The 11,752-nt window shown below is 36.7% G+C and overlaps 1 non-coding gene across 1 annotated transcript; it reads left to right on the top strand.

Annotated features, from left to right (window-relative positions):
* Positions 1-728: 728 nt before the first annotated feature.
* Positions 729-835, top strand: LOC145612808 (small nucleolar RNA R71). Its single transcript, XR_014106725.1, has one exon. It is a non-coding gene; the product is annotated as a small nucleolar RNA R71 (small nucleolar RNA).
* Positions 836-11,752: the final 10,917 nt, after the last annotated feature.

The following is an 11,752-nucleotide window of genomic DNA, read 5'->3' on the forward strand; positions in this document are numbered from 1 at the left end:
CAGCGGCTAACTGTGCAATTTGAGTATCTATGACTTTATTGTGGGCTACAATCGAGTCAATTTGTGAGTCTCTACTCTCCATATGCTTTTGAATACTAGTTAACATCGCTCTAATTTCTGATAAAGCTGGGTCAGAAGGTGGTGGAGGAGTTTGCGGTTGGTTTTTCTGGCCAGCATTGGGATGGTAATATTTCTGCTGAGGTGGTGGTGCTGGTTGTTGTGGAGGTGGAGGTGTGGGATTTTGCACATTACTGCTCCTATAGGAAAGGTAAGGATGGTTCCGATACCCGGGATTATTATAGGTGTTGGAGTATGGGTTATTTTGCTTGATGGACTGAAAAGCATTGACCTGCTCCATAGAACTCCTACACTCATGTTCCCAATGACCTACAATTCCACAATTTTCACAGAAAGCATCATTAGCATTATTATCAATTGCAGAAACATTTGTTATTTTAGAATTAGCAGTAGTAAGGTTATCCAATTTCTGACAAATAGAGGTTAATTGAGATTGCAAAAAGGATACAGAATCGACGTGGTGTTTTCCCTTGTTTGCAAAACCTCTAGGATTCCCATATTGGGAATTATGGATCGCCATATCTTCAATAACCTGACCTGCATCATCAACATTGAGGTTCATAAACCTCCCATTAGCTGCAGAATCCAAAATTGCTCTAGAAGAATTTCCGATCCCATTGTAGAAAGCTTGTATCAACTGCCACTGTGCTAAGTTATGATGAGGGCACTCTCTCTGCAGGTCTTTGAATCTCTCCCAAGCTTCATATAGTGACTCATCTGGCTCTTGGGCGAAATTTTGAATTGCGCTTCTCAATAGAGCTGTTTTCTCTGCAGGGTAATACTTGTTATAAAAATTCAAAACAAGAGTCTCCCAATTAGTAATGCCAAGTGCAGTTCTATTTAAACCATTAAACCACAGTTTAGCTTTTCCACATAAAGAGAAAGGAAAGAGAATCTCCCTTATTTGGTCTTGCGTGACCCCAGCTTGCCTTATAGTGTTACAATATTGACAGTAGTCAGCAATGTGTAGATTTGGGTCTTCACCCTTAGCTCCACTAAATTGCTTCCTTTCTATCATCGTGATGAACTGGGGCTTGATCTCGAATTGAACTCCCTCAAGATCTGGCGTAGGAGAAAGGTGCGGAAAATGCGCCAAAGATGGCTGAGAATAGTCGCTGAGCTTTTTAGGTGGATTTTCTCCCATCTCTAATTCTGATTCTGAAGAAGTGTCTGGATCACTAGAATTAGATGAAGGGTCTCTAGGAATTTCACCACCAGAACTCGCCAGTATTTGCTTGTATAAATTCTTTTGCCTATGGAAAGAGCGCTCGATCTCAGGATCGAAAGGAATGTAGCCTGATCTGGAACACCTGGGCATAAACAAAGAACTAGACAACAGATATGAGAACTGTCCCAAAAAACTTATGTTCTCCGGGACGAAGGAAAATAATCTAGACTACAAAAACAATTAGAAATAAAAAATATAATCGTTTCCCCGGCAACGGCGCCAAATTTTGACAGGGTAAAGTCGTATCACCTAATCAAAAGTATTACCTAAATCCTCTAACTAAAGTAGATAGGGAAGTAGGGTCGAATCCACAGGGAAACTGGTCTTTCTACTCCTAATTAATTAATATAGTCTAAATTATCAAGGTAACCAAATTGTTGTTATAATATGAAACTATACTACGAAGATTAAGTTTAAGGCGAAAATCAGATATAAGAAGGCCTAGGGTCACAGGTTCACCAATAATTAATATTCCGGGATAAAACATAACAATCAATCAATCAACATTGCACAAATAATCATGATTAACAGGCTCTCGCAATTTATTAACCAGCATAGATCTAACAGGCTCTCGCAATTTACTAGATCTAAGTTCCTATTGAAAATAGCCTTTAATATCAAATTAACATCTGCTCGATTCATCAATTCAATATTGCTAAACATTCACAATCAAATTACATCTGCTCGATTCATAATCTAATTGCAAAGAATTAAACAATTCAATAAGAAATTACCATGCAACATCAATAATCAATAATAACAAATTATCCCTTCATATTAATTATGGATCCCCATAAACCCTAGAAAAAGAACTACTCACACATAATTAAATCTAAACTAATCAAAGCAATAAAATAAAACATGATAGAAGGAATAAAATAAATAACTGAGATTAAGAGAAAAGAAATCGTTACCAAAGTAATCAGAATAAAGAGTTGAGTAAAGAACAAAGTATATAGTGTAGAGAGAGAAAATAAGCTTAAGTAGAGAGAGAAAATCTAAGAGAAAGAATTACCAAAGTAAAGGAAGAATAACGAAGTGTCAAAAAAAAGATGCTCAACTTGCTTAACAAAAACATATTTATAATAAGCAAGAATCCTAAACTAAAACAAACTAAACGATGCTTAAAAGATCTATCAGAGACACGCGCCCGACCGGGCGCCACACCGCCCGACCGGGCGCGCCTTTTTGTTGCGATATAAGTCTTCTTTGCCCGATCGGGCGCGCCATCGGGCGGACCATCGGGCGGACCATCGGGCGGACCACCGGGCGGACCATCGGGCGGACCACCGGGCAGACACCCTTGGGCCGCTTGGACTCCTCGTTTAGGCTCGTAACTTGGCCCAAACCAAATATCCTCTTTGGGGCTTTAATCATTCGGTCCAAATGCAACGTCTTCACACAAGTCGAGCCCTTATTCACCGGTTTGATTACTCTAACCGATCTTGGGCTACGAAAGATGGCCGTGCTCCTCCAATGCTCGTAGTTGCTCCATAAAATCCCGGGAAAGTACTCCAAAGGTGCAATTCCCTACAAAACTCAACCAAAACTACGAAAACACTAGAAAACACATATTAGTAATAAAAATGGCTCTAAAGAGCCAAAAACACTACTAATAATGACCAAGGGACGGGGGTAAAATACTACATAAATTAGACATATCACCCTCCCCGACCGCCAGCCAAACCCCCTCCCCTGTGCCGGCGAAACCACTTCGCTTCCCCACCGGCCGTCTCCACCTCCTTTCCCCTTTGAACCACCATCCAAAAACCCCAAAATCGAGTGGTTTTAGGGTTATAGGTTTTTCAACCTTTTGGTGGTGGGTTAAGGGGGGGAAGGGGGTGCAAACAACCGGTGAAAGGTTAAGCCGGCACGGGGGAGGGGTTTCAGACGCCAGCGATGGTGGCAGCCTGGCAGGTGGCGGTGGCTGGAGGGATTTTCTTTTTTTAGTTTTTTTTTTAAGGTTTTTTTTTTATATAAAAATTTTAAGGTTTTTTTTTTAAAAAAAATTGTTAAAATAATTGACCATTGATAGTGTGACATGTGTCACAGGTAACCTTTTAAATAGGTTACCAACCGGTCATGTTTTATTTTTGGCAGATATGTATCAAAGGTGGTGTTATTGTGGAATATTCAAAAGGTGGTGTTATTTAGGGAAGACCGCTTAAAGGTGGTATTATTTTTAACAAATTTTCCCAATACATTTCATAAACCAAACCAATTCCTAGCCCATTTTCCCAAACCATAATTTATTTTCCTCTTTTCGTACCTTTGAATCCAAAATAATTCATTTCGTATCCTATAAAATCATTCATTTCTTGTCCTTTTATAAAAGCGTTTAGATCAGTTTATTTTGGTCCATAATCTAGGTCCAAAGATTGAATAGTTAGAAGGGTATTAAAAAGACCTTTCCAACGGTATATCATAAGCCCAAATACGAGTTGTAACGAATAAGTTATGGCTAAAATACTAAACTAAGTCCAAACCGAACCTAAGCCCGCCTTACCTACGACCCAATGATCATGTGGAGGGTCCAAAAGCTGTAATCTCATTCCTTAACCAATTAGGATTAATTGGAAGCTTCTATAAGTTTCCAAAAGATCTTAATTAAAAGATAAGATTAAAGAGTTTGAATTTGAATAAAACTCCTCTTTTTGAAAGTTCTAATCTAATATATATATTCAAAGGGGAGTTTTTTCCCGAACTTTTAGAGAGCCGCGTAGGATTTAATTTTCTTAGCGCGCCATGTAGGATTATAAATTTTAGTTTTACCCAATTAAGTAAGAGATTATTAATTTCTTTTATAATTAAATAATTCAAATGCCACGTAAGCAAAATTGACGAATGATATTTTTAAGTTTAAATTAATTATATGTAAAATATTATCTTTTGATAGTATGAATTTTATCTAAATATATAACAAATTTTAGAACATAAATTAAAAAATATTATTTTAAAAAATTCTAAAAAAATCGTGCATAGCACGGGCTTCATCTAGTTTTATTCAAATTGAAAGTCGTTCAAAGATAGTCAGATATGATTTTTGTGCCTCATATTTTTTATCCAAATCTTAGATGGTTGGATAGCCCTTGAAATCATCTTTACAATGATGTATTATAATATTAATTCCGAGCTATAACGAAAAAGATATGATTGAAATACCAAACTCTATCCAAACCTGACACCGGCTCACTATTTCGGCCATAACTTTTATTATACAGAATATTTTAATCTGATTCTAATTGCGTTAGAAAGTAGACTTAAGAGCTTTCCAACAACATATCATTTATCTTATTCCAATTTCAGGATCAAAAGATATGATAAAAACAATGCAAAAACAGCAAAAATGGTTGTCTATCGAGTTTTATTCCGATTAAATTCGGATTTTATCATAATTCTTTGACCATTCTTTTTTCCCTATAAATAGAGGTCATATCACCCCTTCTTCAGTCATCAACAAGCTTGATCACCAAATCATTCTCTCTTCCTCTCCTATACACCAAAAAATCATTCTCTTCTCCCTCTTTAACCTAATTTCTAACCTTAAACCTATTCTTCCATAATACTTCCCCTAAGCACTCCAAGAAGTCTATACAACACCCGAGGTTCCATCCTTAAACCAAGGCGTGAAAGGTACAATTAAATGAGGGTTTGGGCCAAATCAACTCTAATTTTTATTTAATTTAATTTCCATTTAATTTATTTGTATTGAAGTTACTAACAATTTATTCATGATGTAGCAATTCAAGAAAACGCAAAAAGTGAGTAATTAATCACTTAATTACTCTTATCTTAGAAATTATTATTAAATTGCTTGCAATATTTTTGTATAATTATTATTAAATTGCTTCCAATATAATTTGATTTGACTAACACTATTATTATTAAATTGCTTCCAATATTATTGTATATTCTAATATTATTTATGATCACCATATTTCATGTTAAAGGATTTATGTAATTGAAAATCATGCCTAATAAGATAGTTTGGACAATCGGCTTAGGTTCCTTTTCAATCTTGTTGTTTAATCAAGTGGTCACGATATTTTAGAAATTATATGTTGCATTAATATTCAACCAATTTAGCTTAATAATAGTTTGGAGCAAATTGAATATTCTATCTGCATGCCTTGAGATCGCAAGAATACTTTTCATAATAAGAATCGAGTAGAGGCCAATACGGGCGAATGTGACTCCTTGACTCACTTCGTACCATCATCCCCGATCCTCTTTTTGTGGTTCCGAACCATATGGAGTTAGTAATCTCATGGATTATGAATGAGGTGTAACCTTCACGGGTCAATCGTTGTTGCCTTTCGTTGTCCCTTAATCGTGGTTGCCTTTTATGATTCGTGAACGGTTTACAAGTTCCTTAAAAACTTGTTGGCGGCTCCCTACTTTCCTGGTCCCTAATCGTTGTCCCTATCGTATATGTCAATTCCCACTTCCTATGAGTGCCAAGCATATTCACAACATGCTTACATATGCGCACTTCGAACGACGCCTACAATGGTGTTGTTTGCTTATTTGTGAATAGTATATCAAGTTATTTGTGTAGTTAATAGCAGCAAATTGCAAGAACGAAACAAGTACATGACATAATGCTTACTTTGCAAAAAAAAAAAAAAAAAAAAAAAAGACTTAATCATAAGTAATTGATGCCAAATAAGAATGGTCAAACATTTGAATAAAACTTGTCCCAAAAAACAACTTAATCATAGTTTTAAGTTTATGGCTAATAAGTAAAATCAACAACAGTGCAATAATACTTGTTCCAACATGATACATCTTAAACAATTCTTCCCATCCAAAAAGTAATTAGTTAAATAAGATTGTCACTATGACTAAAACTAGTAGAACTGGACAGCTTAGGGTAGCATGCTTCAGGGTTGTGACTGAGACAGGTTTTGAGGTTGGCTGGACATTTAAGATAATGAGATCTCTGTTGCAGCTCCAGCAGCTCTAGAGTGAGCAGCAGATTCCTTGGCAGCCTTTGATTGATCCCTCACTCTTGGATTTTTAACAACCAAAGCCTCACTTGCTTTCAATTCCTTCCCACTTAATCCCCCTTTGCAAGTTAATTTGTTGTGGCCAAAATTTCCACAACTGCTGCATCTAGGGCTGTTCATCGGTCCAAGACCGGACCGACCCGGATAAGGCTGAATACCGAAAATTAGAATTTTAAGAACTGAAGACCAAACCGATAAAATTAGGACCGAACCCGGACCTGACCGATTCTAACCCGAACCGGACCGTTTTGGACCAATTTAAGAATTTTTTTAAAAAGAATATTAATTTTTAATAAAGTCAAGGAAAACACATTAAAAATATTGGAAATACCATATTGTAACGTCATTTTTGCGTCTTTTTTTGTATGTTTAGTGCAAAAAAACTTATCCCTACCTTATAAAAAGTATAAACTTACTCTTATGAATAGTGTGTGGACTTTTATACCCTTCAAAAAGTTTATTTACGTTTTTACCCTCACATGTACATCATATGAGTTTAATTCTTAATTTACTTCTCTCACTTCTTCAACTTTTAGTTACTCTGTCACAACTTTTCATCTTTCTGTCTGATGGAGATCTGAAGCACCCCAAGGCTCAAGCACCTCTTCTGCTCTTCAACATCATCTTCGTTGTCACCATGGGTAGGGATATTTAGAATTTTTTTTTTTAAATCCAATCGAACAGACTTGTTGGTGGCTTTAATGTTTCTTCCCAGATTGCTGGTAAATTCTTTATCTTTTGATGATTTGATTTTTTTTTTATCTTTTTTTTTGGTAATTTGATTCTCTTGTTATGAATATTGATAAATTCATTGCTATTTTTTTATTAGTTATATTTCTATTGTCTGTTCTTAATTTTTAGAAGTTTAATTGTATGGAATTAATTTGTGTTTGATGAAAAAATTAAGAAAGATTATATTTTTTTATTGAAAGTTGTTATTGATTCTTTAATAATGTGTTATTGTATTGAAAGTTGGATGCTCGAATTTTTGAGTACTTGTTGCTGGCTAGATGGGGTTTTGTGTACATGTGCAGATTCATGGGTGTGGTTGTGTAGCCGTGTAGGTGTTATTGCTTATTTGCTACCAGGGGGTTGCTCTATCTTTTATCAATTTTCTTTTCTTCTGGCTTTAAAAGGAAGGGGTTCTACCAGTCTTCCCTTTTAGGCAAATGTGTATGGTATAAACATGTCTTATGTTGGCAAGGAACTTGTTAAAGATGCCACTGTCAATAGCCAATGATATTGTGTCTGAGACTGGAGAATTGAATTGAAGATGAGTTCTCCTTATCTTTTGTAGGACAGATCTAAATTTGTTAGGTTATGTATAGCCAAAGCTTATTTGTTTTCAATGCAATTTTTTCATCATAGAAACAAGTACAGAGAAAGTCACTCTTAATCCAATAAATCTTGATTAGTAATTTTTGGTTTAGCCTGATCAAGAACCACCAGACGAAAAAAAAACCTTTTACTCTTCTGTGTGTCCTTAACTGTGTACTCTTATTTTTCATGTATCCACATGTCAATATGCTTATGAAGTTATGATAATATTCATAGAACAGATTGGGTAGCAAATTGCATGGAGAATATTATACGGAGTAAGACGCAAAGCCATGGTTTAATTTCTAGCTTCCGAGAGGCTATTTTGTTGTATTGACAGTAGCTCAACTCCCTTCATATTACCATATATATATACACTTGCGAACCTTGCTCAGTTTGATAGAGTTTTTCTTTAATTTACAAGATAATTTCACCTTTTTAGATAGATATTGGCAATATGACATTACTAAAATAACATTCATATACAGTATTGGTATTTCACTTTGTACTTGGCAGTAATTTATTAGAACTTACTCCACAATTAAGTTACACAGTTTCATACTAGGTTGTGAAAATAGTGTACGCTTATATCATTTTTGAATTGTGTGCTTCAATGGTTAACTTTGAATGGCTCTTGCAAACTTTAGGATGTAAGAAATTAAGTCAAATACCTCAAAATTTACACTAACTGTGTACTTTGCTGTAATCCTACAACACATTCTCCTTTCTTTGTTCAATTAAAATCCTACACTTTATGCATTTTAAAGCTATAGGCTTCGAATAGATTAAATGACTCACTAGTGTTCCTCTAATCACCATAGCTTATTCTCCACTGAGATTTTCACTACAGTATATTAAAGTGCGGGGATGAAACTTGAAACACTTTATACATTATGCTTGACATGCATTCACTTCTTAGTAAGTGTTTAAAAGCCTATGTAGCAAGGCTTCATTATTAGGACAATTTTTATAATTCGATCATAACAACTAAATATGCCGCGCGCGTAGGCTTCCCTAGTAAAGTTAAAGTTTTCTAAGTTTACTAAGGATAATTTTAAACGTTATTTAAGGTCTCACACATATTTTTTATAAAAAAATCGGTCCGGTCCAAAACCGGTTTTTATAGGGTTTTGGACCGGACCGGACCGAAGACTGGAAAAATGAATTTCAAGACCCGAAGACTGGACCAATTAATTTGGTCTGGTCCGGTTCGGGTTTGGTCCGGTCCATTTTTTCGGCCCGGACCGATTTATGAACACCCCTAGCTGTATCTCATAGTTCTTGCCGTTTTGCCTGGTTGTTCTTCACCCTCTTCCCTTCTTCTGTTTCTGCTGGGCCTTCCAACACCTGTCTTCATCTTTGGTGGGGCAATCTGATGGGGGTGGTTAGGATCAGCAGGTGGCCATTGAGAGAAATCAGGAATGGGGTGTATAGCATGGCAGTACACTTGCTTGTATGTTCTTGCAGAATACCATGAGCTAACATAGTTGTGAGGATCTACTTTAACATGTAGCATAACTCTGATTGCATGTCTGCAGGGGATACCAGACAGTTGCCAAGTTCCACATGAACATACCTTGTTGTTGAGACTTAGAGGAAATTGAGACTTCCCCTCATGAATCTCATACTCTCCTGGACTTGACTGATAAGCCCTACATGTGCTTGTAACTTTGCTAATATCTCAAACAAGCTTAACAATTTTAGGGCACAACTCATCATCATTCCAGTCTCTTGTGCTCTCTTATGCCTTGATGCAATTCTGACCATGTACCTTTATAGGGTTGTAGGTCTCCAAACCCCTATAGTTATGAACATCTGGCCAGATTTTCTTTATCGTCCATGTTTTCCCATCAGACAACCTACTAGCATGAAGTCTCCATTCACAACACTCTGCATATCATGTGACAGTGTACCTTTTGTTGTCTGCAGCTATGACATTCAAAGCAAACCCCTCTTGCACTGCATAATCTTTTAGTGTTTCTCTCAAATGGGCCTTATCTATAAAAATCATCCATGGTCTTAGAGTAATTTTTCCAAACTTGACCTCTTCATACATTTCATCCTGCCCATACAACTTCTTAAAGTAGTCATCATCAGAGTCCACAACCCAACCCAAAACCCAGCCTCCCAGTTGTCTTCTATGTAGGGTACATAGTTGACTTCCACCCTTTCATCTTCAGGTACCTCAACATCAGAGTCATCATCAACCTCAAAAGCATCAACCTCAAAATTATCATCTTCACTGTCATCACCAGAAGAACTGCTTGATTCACTAGGCTCACCCCCACCCCCTGCATCATTGCTAGAATAGGTTATCTTCCTCCTAGCTTTAGGTTCACTACTTCCCACCAACTGTTTTGGCTGTAATATCCCCTTACCCTTAGAACTAGTCCAAATTCCTTTCCTCAGTTGAGTACTCTTTGGTATTTTCCTACCAAATAGACTAGGATTAGTGACTGGCCTGGTGTAGACTCTCTAGCGTTAGGTTTAGTTGAAGGAAGCACATTGGGAGCAATTGTGTTTGGGACTGGTGAAAACCTAGGGCTTCTTCTGACAGGCAAAGTTTTAAACACAGTGTGTGGGGATATGGGAGATGGGGGATACTTCTCACCACCAAAGCATATAACCCTCTCCATGTCAATCTCTACTGCCCCATAACCATCTTTCCCTTTCCCTTTCCTTGAGCCTTTCCCTTTTGCATCTGCCCTAGAAGAACTTCCTTTCCCTTTCCTCTTTGATTTTGCCTTTGAAGAACTATCTTTAGCCTTAGCCTTAGCCTGCTCACAAACCTTCTCAAACTCTTTCCTACCCTTAGTGTATTCCCTCCTAGACTGTACAGTTTGCTTCCCATTGCCCTCAACATATCAACCCAAGTCAAATCTGGATCATAATTAAACTCACTACCTAGCATATCTACTAGTGGGGGGCTTGTAGGAGCTTCAGCATCATTACTAGGAGCCACAGACTTACTAGCCTCATCAGGGTATATCTTCACTAATTTCCTTCTAGGCTTTAGCTTGGTGGTCTCACTCTGAATTGCATACTGAATGGCATAATTGAGTGAGGCTGGTACGTACTGTTATAGCATGTGGTGGGTGTGATGCATTTGTAGGAGGTGGTGGTACATCACCTAATTCAGCAACTAGTGTGGTTGTCTCACCATTAATATCATAAAAGAGCAGCTTTAGGTACGTAGCTTGGGTCATTTAAAAGAGGGGAGGGGGTGAGTCTGGTTCATTTGTGGGAGGTGGTGGGAAGTCCCCTACTTCAGCAACTAATTTGTTTCTTCTAAACTCAGAAACAAGGTCATTCATATAAGTAGATTTCAAAGGGTTAGTAGCAACTAGATACTCATACATTTTAGCCCAGGGAATGTCCTAAACAGCCTCTGTACACCACCATCATCATCAATAGGCCAATGTTTCCCTCTATATGCATAAACAAAGATAGGATTCACTATAACTACCCCTCTTTTCTGTAACTCATCCTCAAAATCTATGATCAAATCCATGAGATTACAACGATCAACATCCATTTCAATATCAACTTTATGTATCTTATATTTAAATCTGAACAAAGCCGTGTCATCCCTTCTGCACAAATTATAGTACACTACCATTTAAACACTACACAACATAATAAATCATCATAAACTCAAGAACATCACTATAATAAACCTAGGTTATAAAATTGACAGTACTGTAGCATGCATCACACAAACACCACATAATCAAATTAAATATGTAAATTAAAAAAACCAACTTTTAGCATCCACAATACATAAAGTGCAACTCTAGCATGGATTCAACAAAAATCAAACAACATTACATCATGATTTCATATTCGAACTCATATCCCCAAACAAAATAACATTCATCATTAACCTAAAACATAAGAATTTATACAAAATAATTCATAAAATCAAGATCGAAGATGAGTACTAACCTCAATCCGCAATTTGTCAAAGCGATTCTCCACAAATTTTGCTTCAATTAGGGCTTTCTTGCGAGCTTCAGAACAGGGGAGACAATATGGAAGTTGGACGATCAAATCTTTTTGCCTTATTTTGTAATAAATGATGTTAGTTGGGCTTGGAGGGATAGTTAATGACCGGGGGTAT

This window comes from Chenopodium album, chromosome 24, assembly GCF_948465745.1.
Source record: "Chenopodium album chromosome 24, dcCheAlbu1.1, whole genome shotgun sequence".
Classification (NCBI taxonomy): domain Eukaryota; kingdom Viridiplantae; phylum Streptophyta; class Magnoliopsida; order Caryophyllales; family Amaranthaceae; genus Chenopodium; species Chenopodium album.